The 14047-nt window shown below is 42.4% G+C and overlaps 1 protein-coding gene across 6 annotated transcripts in view; it reads left to right on the forward strand.

Moving 5' to 3' along the window:
• Nucleotides 1-4222: 4222 nt before the first annotated feature.
• CCSER1 (coiled-coil serine rich protein 1) overlaps nt 4223-14047 on the forward strand; it is a 685984-nt gene continuing 676159 nt past the window's right edge. For 3 of the 6 annotated variants that reach the window (XM_066996359.1, XM_066996362.1, XM_066996364.1), the window contains exon 1: nt 4223-4467. The gene's annotated coding sequence lies outside the window, so the exon portion shown is untranslated. Of the gene's footprint in view, nt 4468-4683; nt 4816-5237; nt 5319-14047 lie in introns of those variants that run through there. The other 3 variants (XM_066996360.1, XM_066996361.1, XM_066996363.1) reach the window with 3 other exon arrangements.

The following is a 14047-nucleotide window of genomic DNA, read 5'->3' on the forward strand; positions in this document are numbered from 1 at the left end:
GCACTTTGATCTCCTTTGAGATTTTAATGTTAGTGTGATGAAATCCATCAGATTTAACAAACTGACCAGTGTTAGTGACAGTATTTATCCAGTACATTGCACATACATGGCACTACACAGCAAATGGAAGGTCACTCAGTTAATCCTGGCTCCAAAGGTATAAGTGGATATGATCACACGCAACACAAAAGCAATACATATTGATCAGTATGGCACTGCTCCACTGAACAGATGTTTCCTGAAAAGACAGTGGAAGCAATTTGGTACAGGAGGCCTCCTTTGCTCTGTCCTGTGATGGTAAACTGGGACTTGACCAGACTGCTTCATGGTTACTGCGGAGCAGCAACACTCCCAATGCCATCCTGGCTCAAACAGTATTGTTCGAGAAAAACCTTCAGTGAAGTCAATGCAGCTTTGCATCCCCTCCCAAGAAGCCCCAGAGTATCCAAGTGCTGAGGTTAGTTTACTCTGCCGGCATGTGGTTGTGAGTCACAGCTTGGCAAGCAGAGTTGCTCTCACAGAACCGGTTCCTTTAAGATTCATTAAATGCTCCTACAAAACAGAGATGAATCTGTTTTACACGCCCCCCCTCCAGTATTTTACCTGCCCTCCTCCCCCCAAGTATTTTGTTTTATAGCTATGTCCAGCCCCTAAATCTCCGCAGTTAGGGTCACTCATGCAGAGAATCACCTACTCTCCTGTCTGCTGAATAAGGCAGACCAGCACCTCTGCACTGAAGGCTTGTGTCCAGAGATCTTAAGGTCTTAAAGAAGGTTACACAGGGATGCACACTGAACCCTGATGGACGTGGCTGTCGAAACTGATCTGATCTCACGTGCCTCAGCTCCCTCCATGCCTACCCTGAGATGAATCCACACTGAGGTGGAGAAAATGTGAAAAAGTGTGGTAAAAAACACAGCCCTCTTTTTTATTAAGTAGGCAGCAGCATTAAGCACAGGGGATCATGTGAAATGATTAGTCAGGAAACAAGGAATGAACTCAAACTGAGAGGAATAGAAATAGCTGATAGACAATGCAAGGGGATCAGACATGTCTGCTGTAGTAATTTTCAGGACATTTATACCCCAGCAAGAAGAATGCGTTCTTCCTGATGAATCCACAGCTCTGCAAACCTGGAATTTTCTGATAAGACTTCATTGTGTTAGCAAAGCCTGATGATTTTGGTGTAATACCTGTCATACAGAGAGGTTTTCTGCAAAAGTCACTGGGGCCACATTAGCAGGAAATGGGTGGGAGACGAGAATCAGGTTACTTATGCTTGGGAAGGTCATGGGTGTGGTGGCCATAAATTTTCCTCCTCCTGTAGCTCCCATAGCTATCTGCTGAGGTCTCCGTTAGCAAAGCCACTTCAAAACAGGTATTGCTTGATGCTTAAAATAATTACAATGTTTTGTTCCCCCCCCCCCAACTAGAATGAAATGTAGTTTTTGAAAAGCTGCCATTATTCTGTACAATCTCTAGCTGCTGGCTGTTCTTCTGCCTGTGTCACTGGGCTGATCAAAGCTTTTCTGACTTCACTGGAAGCATCAGTTGTGAGTGTGTCTGGAAGTGCCACTTAATCACAGGGGCTAACCTTTCAGGGCAACAGCAGGCAGGAGAGCTTAGAGAAGCATGCCAGAGAGTCAGAGTTAACCATTAGGAGCCTGTGAGAATCTCCTACTGAACACAGGAAGGAGGAAGAAGGGTGAGAGATGGAGTTCAGAAACCATGCAAGGCTCTTGGGAGAACCCTGATTCAGCAAATCACAGATTCCTCTGTCTTTAACTTCAAGGCTGTCTAAACTTAATAAAGTGGCTAAGTAGACATGTAATTTTAATTATGGCAAAAAATCCTAGTCTTCATTGAGACAATTCATGCACATAGAGCTGTATACATGCTTAAATGCTTGGATGGGTTTTGAACCAGCACTCAGTAAAACTATTTTGCCACCATGTCTTCTTGTTTGAAATTCCCACATTGCAAATATAGGCACTTTGAATAATGAATATCTACTCTTGAGGTGGTGTCCCAAGAGATTTTTGAGCATTTTAAAATGTGGATGACAAGTTACTAAAAATCTATCTATCTAGCATCATTATGGTACTGTTGTGTTCAGCATACTCCAACTGTTTCTCTGTGACTGTAGAACATTTTATCTGTTACTATCTGGCCAAGAATCATAGAATCATAAGGGTTGGAAAAGACCTCCAAGACCATCTGGTCCAACCATCACCCTACCATCAATATCACCCACTAAACCATGTCCCCAAGCACCACGTCCAACCTTTCCTTAAACACCCTCAGGGACGGGGACTCCACCACCTCCCTGGGCAACCCGTCCCAATGCCTGACTGCTCTTTCTGAGAAGAAATGTCTCCTCATTTCCAACCTGAACCTCCCCTGGCACAACTTGAGGCCATTTCCTCTAGTCCTATCACTAGTTACCTGTGAGAAGAGGCCGACCCCCAGCTCCCCACACCTTCCTTTCAGGCAGTTGCAGGGAGCAATGAGGTCTCCCCTGAGCCTCCTCTTCTCCAGACTAAACACCCCCAGCTCCCTCAGCCGCTCCTCACAGGACTTGTGTTCCAGGCCCTTCACCAGCTTCGTAGCCCTTCTCTGGACATATTCCAGGGCCTCGATATCCTTGTAGTGAGGGGCCCAAAGCTGAACACAGCGCTCGAGGTGCGGCCTCACCAGAGCAGAGCACAGGGGGACGATCACCTCCCTGCTCCTGCTGGCTGCACTATTCCTGACACAAGCCAGGATGCCGCTGGCCTTCTTGGCCACCTGGGCACACTGCTGGCTCATGTTCAGGTGAGCATCGACCAACACCCCCAGGTCCCTTTTCCTGTGCACAGCTTTCCAGCCACTCTGCCCCAAGCCCAAGTAGAAACAGAAACAAACACCTTTGGGTTTGGTCATTACATTTCATACAGCATAGTGGTGAACTTGTTTGACTGACTGACCATTATATCTAAAGATAATTGTGTATGTCGGACGGCCTTGTTTGAATATTTAGATTTTGTAAAGACATATTTAAAACCCTCCAGATTCCTTCAAGTTTCATATGAAATCTGACACAGACATAACTCCCTCTTTATTTTCACAGAAGTATTTTCAGAATTTCAGCGCAAATTGGCCTCATCGTTGCTGTTAAGTTGTAGCTGCCTGCATTTTACGGAAATGTGTTTTACTCAGAATTCTTCAAAACTCTCATTGACTTAATTTTGATCTACACTTCACTATATAAGTCTAGTACTTAACATTTGAATTCTTCAGCTTCAGAACGAGCAATGATGTTTACAAAATGAAGTTATTTTGCTAGGTGGGTTGCAAAGCCAATGTGATACTCTGTTGCAGAGTTATGCATGTTAGCTTTTGTAAGATGAGGTGAGGTGGTGCCTATCTGCAGTCTGCCATCCACGTGAATTGTCACTCATTTTACTCCAGTGAGGTCCTTACTGAGGCACGATACCTTGCTTTGATAAGGGATGTGGGAATGGTGCTGTATAAATCGGCAAGAAAGAACATAATATGAAAACTTTATCCCTTAAATATTAGTTGCATAGAGCATGGTTATTCCTCTGTTTAACCCTTTCCTTCTGAACTGGGTAGGGAACTTCATTCCTTACAGCAAATGCCATGACCAATATTCCAGGTGGATTATTTCCGTTTTCACACCGATGTGGATGAGACCTTGCCTCTCGTACCATAACTGCTTTTTAAGTGCCCTTTACACGGTCCCTTTTTACGTACGGCAACACGCCTGGACTGTGACGGGCTCACAAGAAAATAATTACGAAGCGCGTTATCAGAAAAGGGGATGAGGAAGTGAAATCAGCCAGTTCCCCTAGCGTACGGGAGAGGAAAAATAAATGAATAGATAAATAAATAAATAAATAAATAAACAAACACAAAATCCTTGGGCAGATGGTGCGTGTAAACACACCGGGGCAGAGCTGAATTCCTGCCCGGCTAGACCCGGACTTTCACCCCCCGCGCTGCGCCTACCCCTGCCGGCCGCGGAGGCCGGGGAGGCTGCCACGCGGGGACACACACACACACACACGGACACGGACACACGGACACGCACACGCGTGTGCAGGCGTGCCCCTCGCCCCCCGCAGCCCCCCACACGGTCGGAGCCGGCCCCCCCCCCCCCCGTCCCCCCCCGGCGCCCCGACACACACGCGGAAGCGCCGCCCCGGCCCGCCCCCGCCCGCTGCCTCCCTCTCTCTGTCCCCGCACGCCGCCGACCCGCCCGCCGCGCACACCCCACAGCCGCAGCATGACCGACTGACACCGACCGACCGACCGACGGACCGACACCGGCTGGGGCGAGCGGCCCCGGCCGCATCGTTCGCCCCGCGGCCGCCCGGCGAGGCAGCAGCAGGCGGGCGGGGAGGTGGCGGCGGCGGCGGCGGCCGCCGCAGGGGTCCCCAGCCCCCGCCGGAGGAGCCCGGGCAGGTAGCGCGTCCCTTCAGCACGGCCCCGGGGCGGTCGGTGGTGGTTGGTGGCGGGGGGCGGGGGGCGCCAGGTGCTGAGGGGATGCCGAGGGTGGCGCCCCGCGGCGGCCCGGCCTCGCCTCGCCTCGCCTCAGCGCTGGCGGGGCGGCGGCTCCCGGCCGCCCTGCGCCCTTGGCTGGGCGCTGCCGGTGCCGCAGCTCGGCGCTGGGGGGCGAGGAACCGGCGCGGAGGTGCTGGGGGGGGAGCCCGCAGGTGGCACCGGGGGCTGGCCCCGGGGCTGTCGTGTGGCGGCTGCAGCCCCCCCCCTGCGGAGCCGGGCTGCGCCTCTAGAGGGGCGTGAGCCCCGCAGGTCAGTGGGGAGACGCGGTGCTTTTTGTCTGGATCCTTCCTTGGGGTTCTTCTCCTCATTCTTCTCCTTCCCCCCGCACCCCCCTGTCTGTCGAGGAATCTGCCCGCGACCTGTGGGGGTGAGAGGCAGAAGCCTTCTCAGAAACGAGAGCGGGCGCGGTGGTGGTGCTGCGGGTCCCCTGGGGCCTGTGCGCGGGGCTGGGTTTGGGGGAAAGGAGCTGGAGGATGCTGACAGTTCTCCAGAAACGCACGGCAGGCTTAAAAGGTGGAGCAGGTGGTGACGGTGCCGCTTATTATGGGAAAGGTTTGTGGAAATCCCATGTCTGCTCTAGATAATTTGTGCCTTTTCTCCTGGCTGGAAGAGGTGATCTTTCACTTTCCTGCAAGGGAAAGAAAGTTGCAGCGAGTTTTTTATTTTGCTAGGGAACACGGCAGTCCTGCTTTTCCACAGAGAGTTGAACCCCTCAGAGCTTTACGTCCGTCTTGCCTTTGAAACTGACAACAGTAAGTTTATCAGCTTAGAGAAACATGGAACGCTTTGTTTTCCTATCACACACCTTTATAGTGGAACGTAACCAGAAGGGAGGCTCAAAATCTCTTCCTTATTCTTTTCTATGCCAGATGTGTTTTTTCTATCTAGTATATATTGCGCTTGAAGTGTTAAACTCTCAGGGGGCACGGAGGTGGGGATGTGAGGCAAGGTCTACTAGTTACTTCAAACAATTCTCTGTGCTCATACTTAAGAAGGAGAGAAAGGAACATGTTGTAAAAGCAGCTGAGGAATATATAAAAGTGAAATATTAATGAACTGGAAAAGCTTAGATAGTAAGACATTGTGCCTAATCATTTAGGGGGGTTCTCATCCTCCTTACAATTCCACATTTTATGTGTCTCTGTAGTACAAATGCAATTAGTATAAAGGACGGCAAGATTTGTATTTAGCTAGCTAGAAGTAATAATAATGCATAAACCTTGTTTTGCATTGGTGATTATCTCTTGGGGCTTGCTTTGCCCGTGATTTCTGAGGCTGCTGTAGAACAGAGTATTATTACAGGAACAGTTAAAAAAAAAAACATGTCAAGAATGTTTTCTTAGAAATGGAAATGTGAAAGGCTGACTCAGTCCTGGAATAACTCAGAGGAAGGATTAGCCTTCGAAAGTCCTCTCAGAGACATGATAAAGACTTTTCACTCTGAAGTTATTGTTCTCTAGGATCGCAAGCAGAGAGCAACATCCCATAAATAGACAGCACCGTCTCGGGAAAAGGTAGTAATGTGGCTGTCCAGGCTATGCTGGAAGCGTGTCATGCAAAGAAGGGATACGTCCTGCAGGTTGGAGTTCTTTTACCTGCCGCAATCTGGAGTGCGACGGTCCCTGCGGTGTTTCAGTCTGGAGTCCTAATATGCATTTCCAACTTCTGGATTGCTTCATATGTACGTGAGTGAATATACTTACTGAGGAATAGTACAGGCAAATTAAGATCCCCTGCTCTGGTAAAGACTGCCTCAATCTCAGTAGATCAGCCACTGGGAAATGGAAAGAGATAGTGTAGCTGTCCATTTACACTGTGTTTTCCTTTTAGTGCAATTTTTGTTTGCTTTCCATAAAGATTCGTCTCTGGCTTGCTAGGATGTTCCTGTTTGTTGTTGTGGTGTGGTGTGTGTGTGTTTATTTATTTATTTTTTAATTAGTTCTTAGAAAGAAGCAGATAAAGATGGAAGCTTTACCCAATCCTACTGGGAAAGGTTAGAGAGAGAAGCTTAGGTCTCTTCTTACTGGAGGCTGATCCACTTTCTGCTAAATTCTGAATTCTTGCAGTAGCTTTCTCAGGCAGCTCAATGGGAGAATTCAGTTCAGTAGGCAAGTTGTCTGTCAGTCTGCAGCGTGGAGTACCACAGCCCTGGCCTTGCTCCCTGGCAGGACTTTTTGGAATATCTTGTGCAAGACCTATCTTCTGGAGGGCTTCGTGCAGGCCTGAGTAGGGGGATGGGTGTAGAGTCATACCAGAAGGAGGACCTTGAATAGTATGCAGGTGTGTACCATATCTGGGTTATGTGGAGAGAAAGCATTTGGTATTTAAGTCTGTTAGTCACAAAATGCTGAGAAGGTGAAGTCTTTTATCTTCAGGCCTAAGCGTATGGTTGTGTGAGAGTACAATCTGTTGTGCTTCATAAGCAGTGGTTGAGTTTCTGATTCAAGCCTAATGCCTCAAATAAGCTGTGTAGTCAATAGCTGAATATTGAACAATTTTAAAATACATTTGGCAATGTTTCTGTTTTTTAGATGGATTGTTTTATAAATTATGAGAGGGGTGTAAAGTTGTTGCTCCGTGTGGCCAAATTCCTACTCCTCCACGAAGGTTCTTGGGAAAGACTTACGGCTTTGTTGGATTAGCTCATCTGGAGCAGCTGGAAGCTCACAATTGTATAAGGTCAATGTATGTTTTTCACATGTGGTTACAAATTATAAAAGTTCAAGTCTCTGAGAGATGTATTTTGTGAAAATAAACTTAATGGTAGATTTTGAAAAGCATAAAATCGCCTGTTCTCAGGATGTGACATTTCCACACCGTTTTAGTTTGTGGATCATCTAGTGCTTTCACTGCACTTCCAGAGATGTCCTAGTTTAGGGAGGCTGTGTATTTACCAGGTGTTATAGACCTTTGAGGCAAGGTTGGAATTGAAAGCTGTACGATTGTTTTTCTGTGATTGATTAAAACGGGTAAAGCATTGGATGAAATGGCACTTGTGTATCAGTGAAAGTATTCATGGAAAGGAAATCTTATAGACACTTCAAGTCAAATTAATAGGCATAGTTTATTTTTAGAATAACTACCAGCTTATTAGGGGCAGGAACTGAACTGTATTCTCTATCTTGCAGACATTAATGCTTGTTATAAGATTCAGTGCCTCAGGTCTTCTACCTTGTGAACAACTTTGTTGAAGCTGGAGGGGCTAGCCACAGAGGGGGGGGGGAAAAAAGGAAGAAAAACAGGCCCTGTTTGCCACTACGTATGCATGTTTTCCTGAGAAATAATTTTGCAGCTTCATTGTGCTTTTCTCTCATTATTGTGTTTATTTGGCCATTTTCTACAATGACAGTAAATGGCGTTATGTTGATCAAGTAAGTACGCTTTTGTATTAGACCTTAACTGTTGAGTGTTTTGGCTGTGTGGGATGGCACGTCAAATACAGCACGTGTAAGCGCTTAAAATGCGTAGCATGATTTGTGCCCATACCATTGCACGTTTATTTTTATGCTTCAGGAAGGGCCTGTAACTGTGAGGTTATGGAAGATGCAGCCATATATTTTACATGCAGTTGTATTAAAAACCTGTATAGCTGTTCGCTAGTTAACTGTCTGGTTATTTTTATTTACTGCTTTTTGACTTCTACTGGATAGTAGGGTGTATCACTTAGATATTGTAAATGCACACACTCTGTAGCTGAAGAGTGTAGTTTGTTCTCCATTGTGTGGCAACAAAATGTTAGTGTTTCCTACAGAGACTATTGTTTCTATCTGAAAGAGGGGTCTGCCCTGTGCAGGATACTTGTTTTATACTAAGATACAAGGATAGTATAAGAGAACAGGCAAGCAGTAAGTAGAAAATGACGTTAGAAAAATTATAACGTTAGAAAAATGCATTGTGTGTTGTAGGCATTTTGTGATTCTACACAAAAACAATAATAAAAAAGTAAATACACTATTGAGGTGTATTATAATGATCTGAATGATGATGCTGACACAGAGTATCAGCAATGTTTTCACCTGACCTTAATGACGTTCCAGAAACTTACAATATTCAAAAGTACTAAGTTGTCTATAGACATTACTTTTTTTTTTTTTTCCTACTTATTACTATTAAATCCCCTGTGAGTTTTGAAGTGTGAATCTGTAATTATTTTCTTCACAGATGGGAAATTGAACCAGTGTTTGGGTTGAAGTCACACAATTGATTTGTAATAGAAAAAGACAGTTGAACTGGAATATGTATCTCAAGTTCCACAGTATTATCTTAATAACTCATCTGTCTTAGTATAGTTTTTTTTTGTTTTAATTATTATTATTATTATTATTTGGCATAGATGTGGAAATTTCCTGCAGATACGGTTGCAGGATTTGGACTTGAAATTATGCACCATTTTCTCTGTTAAGATTCATTACTAGCAAACCGTTTTTTCAGTTTAGGAGAAAAAGCTTTTCCAGGATTTAGTTTTGTTGGTAAGTATGACAGAAAGTAGTTCAGTTGCTCCTAGAATGTAATGACGCTTTTACGTTATTTAAGAAAATGCCACTTAATTTTTTATAATGCTCTAGCATATCAGGAATCGGAGATCCAACAATCAGTAATGCTTCTGAGGGTCACAGCTGCCTTCTAGTGAGAAGAACCAGTTGTGACAGATTGGTAGGAAGCTTTAAAAAATACTCTTTGCCTGTAAATTTTTATAGTGCAAATCATTGCTTCAGAAAATATATTGGTTCCAGTGCATTCCCAGCTTTAGTATTCTCACTCTTGTTTTTTGGCCTCTTTCCTGCTGCTTCCTTATGACATGCCATCTTGATGTGATCTTTTGAAATGTTTTGATGGGAAAATATCAGTTCTCCAGTGTTTTATTTTTTTTTTTTGTAGCAGTGTGGTATTTAGGATAGAAATATATATATATATATATATATATATATATATGTATGCACACATACCTACAGGTTCCTTATCTGTATGTTGCTTGTGACATGGATTAAACCTTGAAGCAGAACCTGTGAAATAGTGACATTTGTGCAAATGCCACCTCCTAATGACGTTGGCCTGTGCTGGTGGCCAGCACATAATCTCAGGCCCTAAGAAAGATGGGGTAACATAAGTCAGTTACGTGGTGCATGGGGTTTCATGAGTCAGAATGTGGTGCAAAGTGCGTGGGCTGCGCAGGTTACAATGGCAGGTTCTGCACCCTCCATCAGTAACCAAATACACCAGTATTCATTAGTGTCTTGTAATTATATGTAGTGCAATGATTATACTGGGGATATATATCTGAACTCTCCTTTATTTTTTATTTTTTAATTACTCTAGTGTTTTGCATCCATTTTTCACTGTGTGCCTGGTGAGGGGGGGAGGAGAAGAGTGAAGTTTTGCAATACGTTCTTGGAGAATTTTTGGCCAGTGGTGGAACTGCTACTGATTTGAATGGGAGCCTCAGTGACCATTTAAACAGTTTGTATAACTTTAAAAAAAGATAATTAAAAGATGCATATCCAGGTTGGATTCTTGATGACCAGCTGTACAATGAGTACAAAGATAATAGAATAACAGTCCTGTGAAAAAGAAGATTGCCTTTAATTTTCTATATTAATTGTCTTCATACTTATTACTTTAGTCTGTACAAGAAAAACAGTATTTATTCTGTTAACACAAAAGCCTTAAGTAAGAATTTAATGTGTCTACTGAATCAATGAAAGTGCTAACAAGTTAATTTCATTTGCAGTATTCAGAAACATTAATAAATTGCCTTGGTAAGCAAGTTCTTCCAATGTTATATTAAATTTTTTTTTCTCTTCATGTTGCTGAAGGGAGGTGACTGGCAGAAAATGACAATACAGAAAATGATGTGGCTTTCTGCATGCTTATGTAGAGCAAAGTGATGCTCTAAGTTGATGTTGATTCTTTCAGATTCACAGACCTCCTAAAATACCTTGAAAGCAGATCATGCTTTCAGCTGAGTGTGAGCTATCAATTGTACTTAAAATGATAAAGTAGCCGTAGATAATAAATATTGATACATATTATTTTTTAAATATTTCTCAATATTTAAAATGAGTTTTGTTTGGGACACATCGTGTGCATAGGAAATGACATTGACAAACTGACCTAATGTAACACACATGTTAGTTTTGGTATGCATTATAGAAATGCAAACATTGTGCAAACCTTGTTGCATTACTATGCTATTTGAAAAAAAAATACAATTTATTACATGAAAGTACACCTGCTCGTCTTCCAGGGACACTCTGAGAAGGAATACTAATTGTTCCATGTACATCTCATCTGTTTGAGGTGAATGAGTTCTAAAGAACCTTGAGTGGGTGAACCATGTAGATACCTTCTATTTTATTTTGGTTTTGCTGTTTTCCAGTGTAAAAGTAGATGCGATGATATAAGGAACGTGGTGTGCAAAGGTGATGGCAGGCTCTGCCCTCACCGTGAGTAGCAAAATAATGTCTTTTTGTTTTGTGTGAGTCATCTAGTATCTTGTAGCTATAGTTAGTGTGGTGACTATACTGTGGGTAGAAAACTGAAGCATCCTGATTTGTTAGTGTTTTCAACCTTTTTTTTTTTTGTTGTTGTTTAAATGTGTCTGCTTTAAGTTCTTTAATAAAAGTTGGCTCTGTAAGCCAGTGGTTAAAGTGCTATTGATTTTAATGATGCCTTCATTATATCCTTAAATAATATTTTAGTGTCTGTTAGTTTGCTTTGTAGAACACGTGTGTTTTTTTTTTTTTCTTAACACCTCTTAAAATAAAATTATCAACATTTTTTTATGATGTTTTGTAGAATGGCCAAAATGCTGCAAATACAATTGATGTGAGTAAGTTCAGTGTGTCTGAAAATAAACTGATCTGTACCTAGAGGCAGCTAGTGGCAGTTAAGCATGGGCACAATACCAAGTGGGAAACAGGATATTTAGAGTTTTTTACAAAGTTCAGGTGGAGCAAAATTCAAGAAGACCAGGGATGTTAAAATGCTTGCCTGGATCTTAAATATTCAGAGAGGAAATATGGGAAAGTAAAAGGAAGCATACAGGATTTGGAAGAGTTGTATCAAAACATAAAAATGAGGAGAGTTGTGGAAAACATGCATATGGAGTACATGAGGAAGAAATAAAAGGAACATAGATGAGTAAGTTTGTCAACTGTTAGGAGCTGACACCACAAATGGCTTCTCTTTATCCGCTGTTCTGCTTCATAGCTAGTAAAGTTGGGCATCTGCTGAGAGGGGGGAAGCAAAAGAGGCAGAGGAGAATTATTTGGGAAATGAATGAAAAATCAGCTGTTGTATTCTCCCGGCTCTGTCTTTGTTCTACTCCTCCACAAAAAGGCTGTTAGAAGAAATACAGGGATTAGTCACATGAGCGGCAAGGTAATCTCACTCCTCTCTAAGCTCTCATATTAACATCCTGATCTTGGTCAAATGGGTTTTTGGTGGCTGACTGCCTGTGGCAAGGTCCCAGTGAATTTCACACCAGTCTTTAGTACTGGCTGATAGCTCTCAATAAGGGAGTAATGTACAGGTTGAGAGTTTTGTCTGTTAATGTAGGTTTTGCTTTAGATTAAACTTTTAACAGGCAGAAATTGGAACCAGAAGAAAGCTGTTCTAGACCGTCAGATCTGCAGCTCTGCTACGCATATGTATATTTTTAATGTACAGAGATGTTAGCCTGAATTTGTTTTTAGTGTTTGACATGAGCTAAGAGCATACGTGCAGTTCCCTTATGAGGCATAACTAAGGCCTAGTAACTTGATTATCCATCTGAAACTTCTTTGCCAACAGACGCGTATCATTTATACCTGTAGTAGTTTCAAATTAGGAATGCTAACAAATGATGAAGGCTAGGGCATTAATGAGACTTGAATGAGGTTTTTAACTAACACATCCTGTGCGTTGCTTAGAAGGATCCCTACTATTCCCCAGACAACACAGGGATCAATTTTCTGGGGTAAATACTGTGTGCAAGCATATACTTATATGTAAGCACTTATGGAAGTTAGAAGGTAAGATATGTTGCTTTCAGTTGAAAGCTAGGCTCTGTTTGAGAATAGTAGTGTGTTGTGCAAGAGTTCAGAAAAAAAGGTTTTCTTTCATTTACTTGCTCTAATGAAATAAAATCCAAAAGTATGTTCACAGATAAGCTTATAAAATCTACTCCCACATCACTAAATATTTAGTAATTGGGAAGAGGAGAAAATAACAAAACAAAAATAAAAAAATACTACTCATTCCGTTTTTAGGGAGTTTAACATGTTGTGTGCAGGTGCTTCTGAAATCTGTATATTAGCACTGCTCACATTACAGCTTTCTTTAAAAATGGCCTCAGGGTGATATTTGTTGTTCATTGAAGAAGGTAAGCAAGAAGTTAGTATTGGAAAATGCTGTGAGAATTTTAGAGTTCCTGTTTTTTCATGCTTTCTTGTTTATTGAATTGGGATCCTACAATGTAGCTATTTTATTGTGATTCTGTATGCTTTGAAAATAGTCAAGGAAAAAAAAAAGTTGTATGTTCAGGTTAATGATTTTCTCTTCCTTATAGTTTGCCATTGGCCGGGACAATACCTTTAACGTCCAAAATGCTGAAGCTGTACACTAGGGAAATTATAAAACACTTATGCAGCACTGTATCTTTATACAGCATTTTCTAAATATAGTCTAAGTCATTGTCGTAAAGAGTTTGTATACTTTAAATAAAATTAGACATGACATGACACAGAGCAGCTTGAGAAGCCTGAGGGCAGCATGAGAGCTATTGGTGAGGGAATGGAAGAACTGTTTTAAGTCAAAAATTTGAGGAAGGCTTTAATGGACAGTGAAAATGCACACCCCCCCCCCCCCCCCCCCCCACCAAAACCACCAACAAACAACAAACAAAAACCCACAAACTTTGAACTCGTTGCCCCTGTGAGGTTTTTATTACTGGTTTGCAGAAACCACTATTTCTTTGTATTTAGATAATAAATCAGTAAATACATGAGATCTATGTAGATTTTTTTTTTAAAAGTATTAAATAATGAAGTCATAAATAAAAGTAGCTTGTGGGTCTGGATACTCAGCGAGTATTATAGTATTACTTCCTTTGATGGAGCCAAATGTACCTACTGCCAATAGCTCCTGTTGGCCTTGTATTTATTATACTGAGCAGTGTCTGCTGATGCTGAACTATAGCGCCTTGAGCACTGTTATATTGTTGGTTCTCCTCCATTTGTCTTGAAACTGGTTCTCCGTCCCAGAATTAGAAAATGAAGCTTGCAAAGCTTTGGTAAATTATGTTACTCAGAGGATAAATGAAAACACAATAGTATGACAAAGCTTGTCCTGATTTCTTACAAAACCATTACTTGCTATCCTAGTGTCCTTGTGTATTGTTTCTGCATTAACCTGCACCAGGTATTTTTGAACTTATTAGTTGATTTCAGCAATATTTTACAAAAGGATGGAGATCTCCAAACTTAATTAAAGTTTTAATAAG

The sequence above is a fragment of the Anser cygnoides genome, chromosome 4 (genome assembly GCF_040182565.1).
Source record: "Anser cygnoides isolate HZ-2024a breed goose chromosome 4, Taihu_goose_T2T_genome, whole genome shotgun sequence".
Classification (NCBI taxonomy): domain Eukaryota; kingdom Metazoa; phylum Chordata; class Aves; order Anseriformes; family Anatidae; genus Anser; species Anser cygnoides.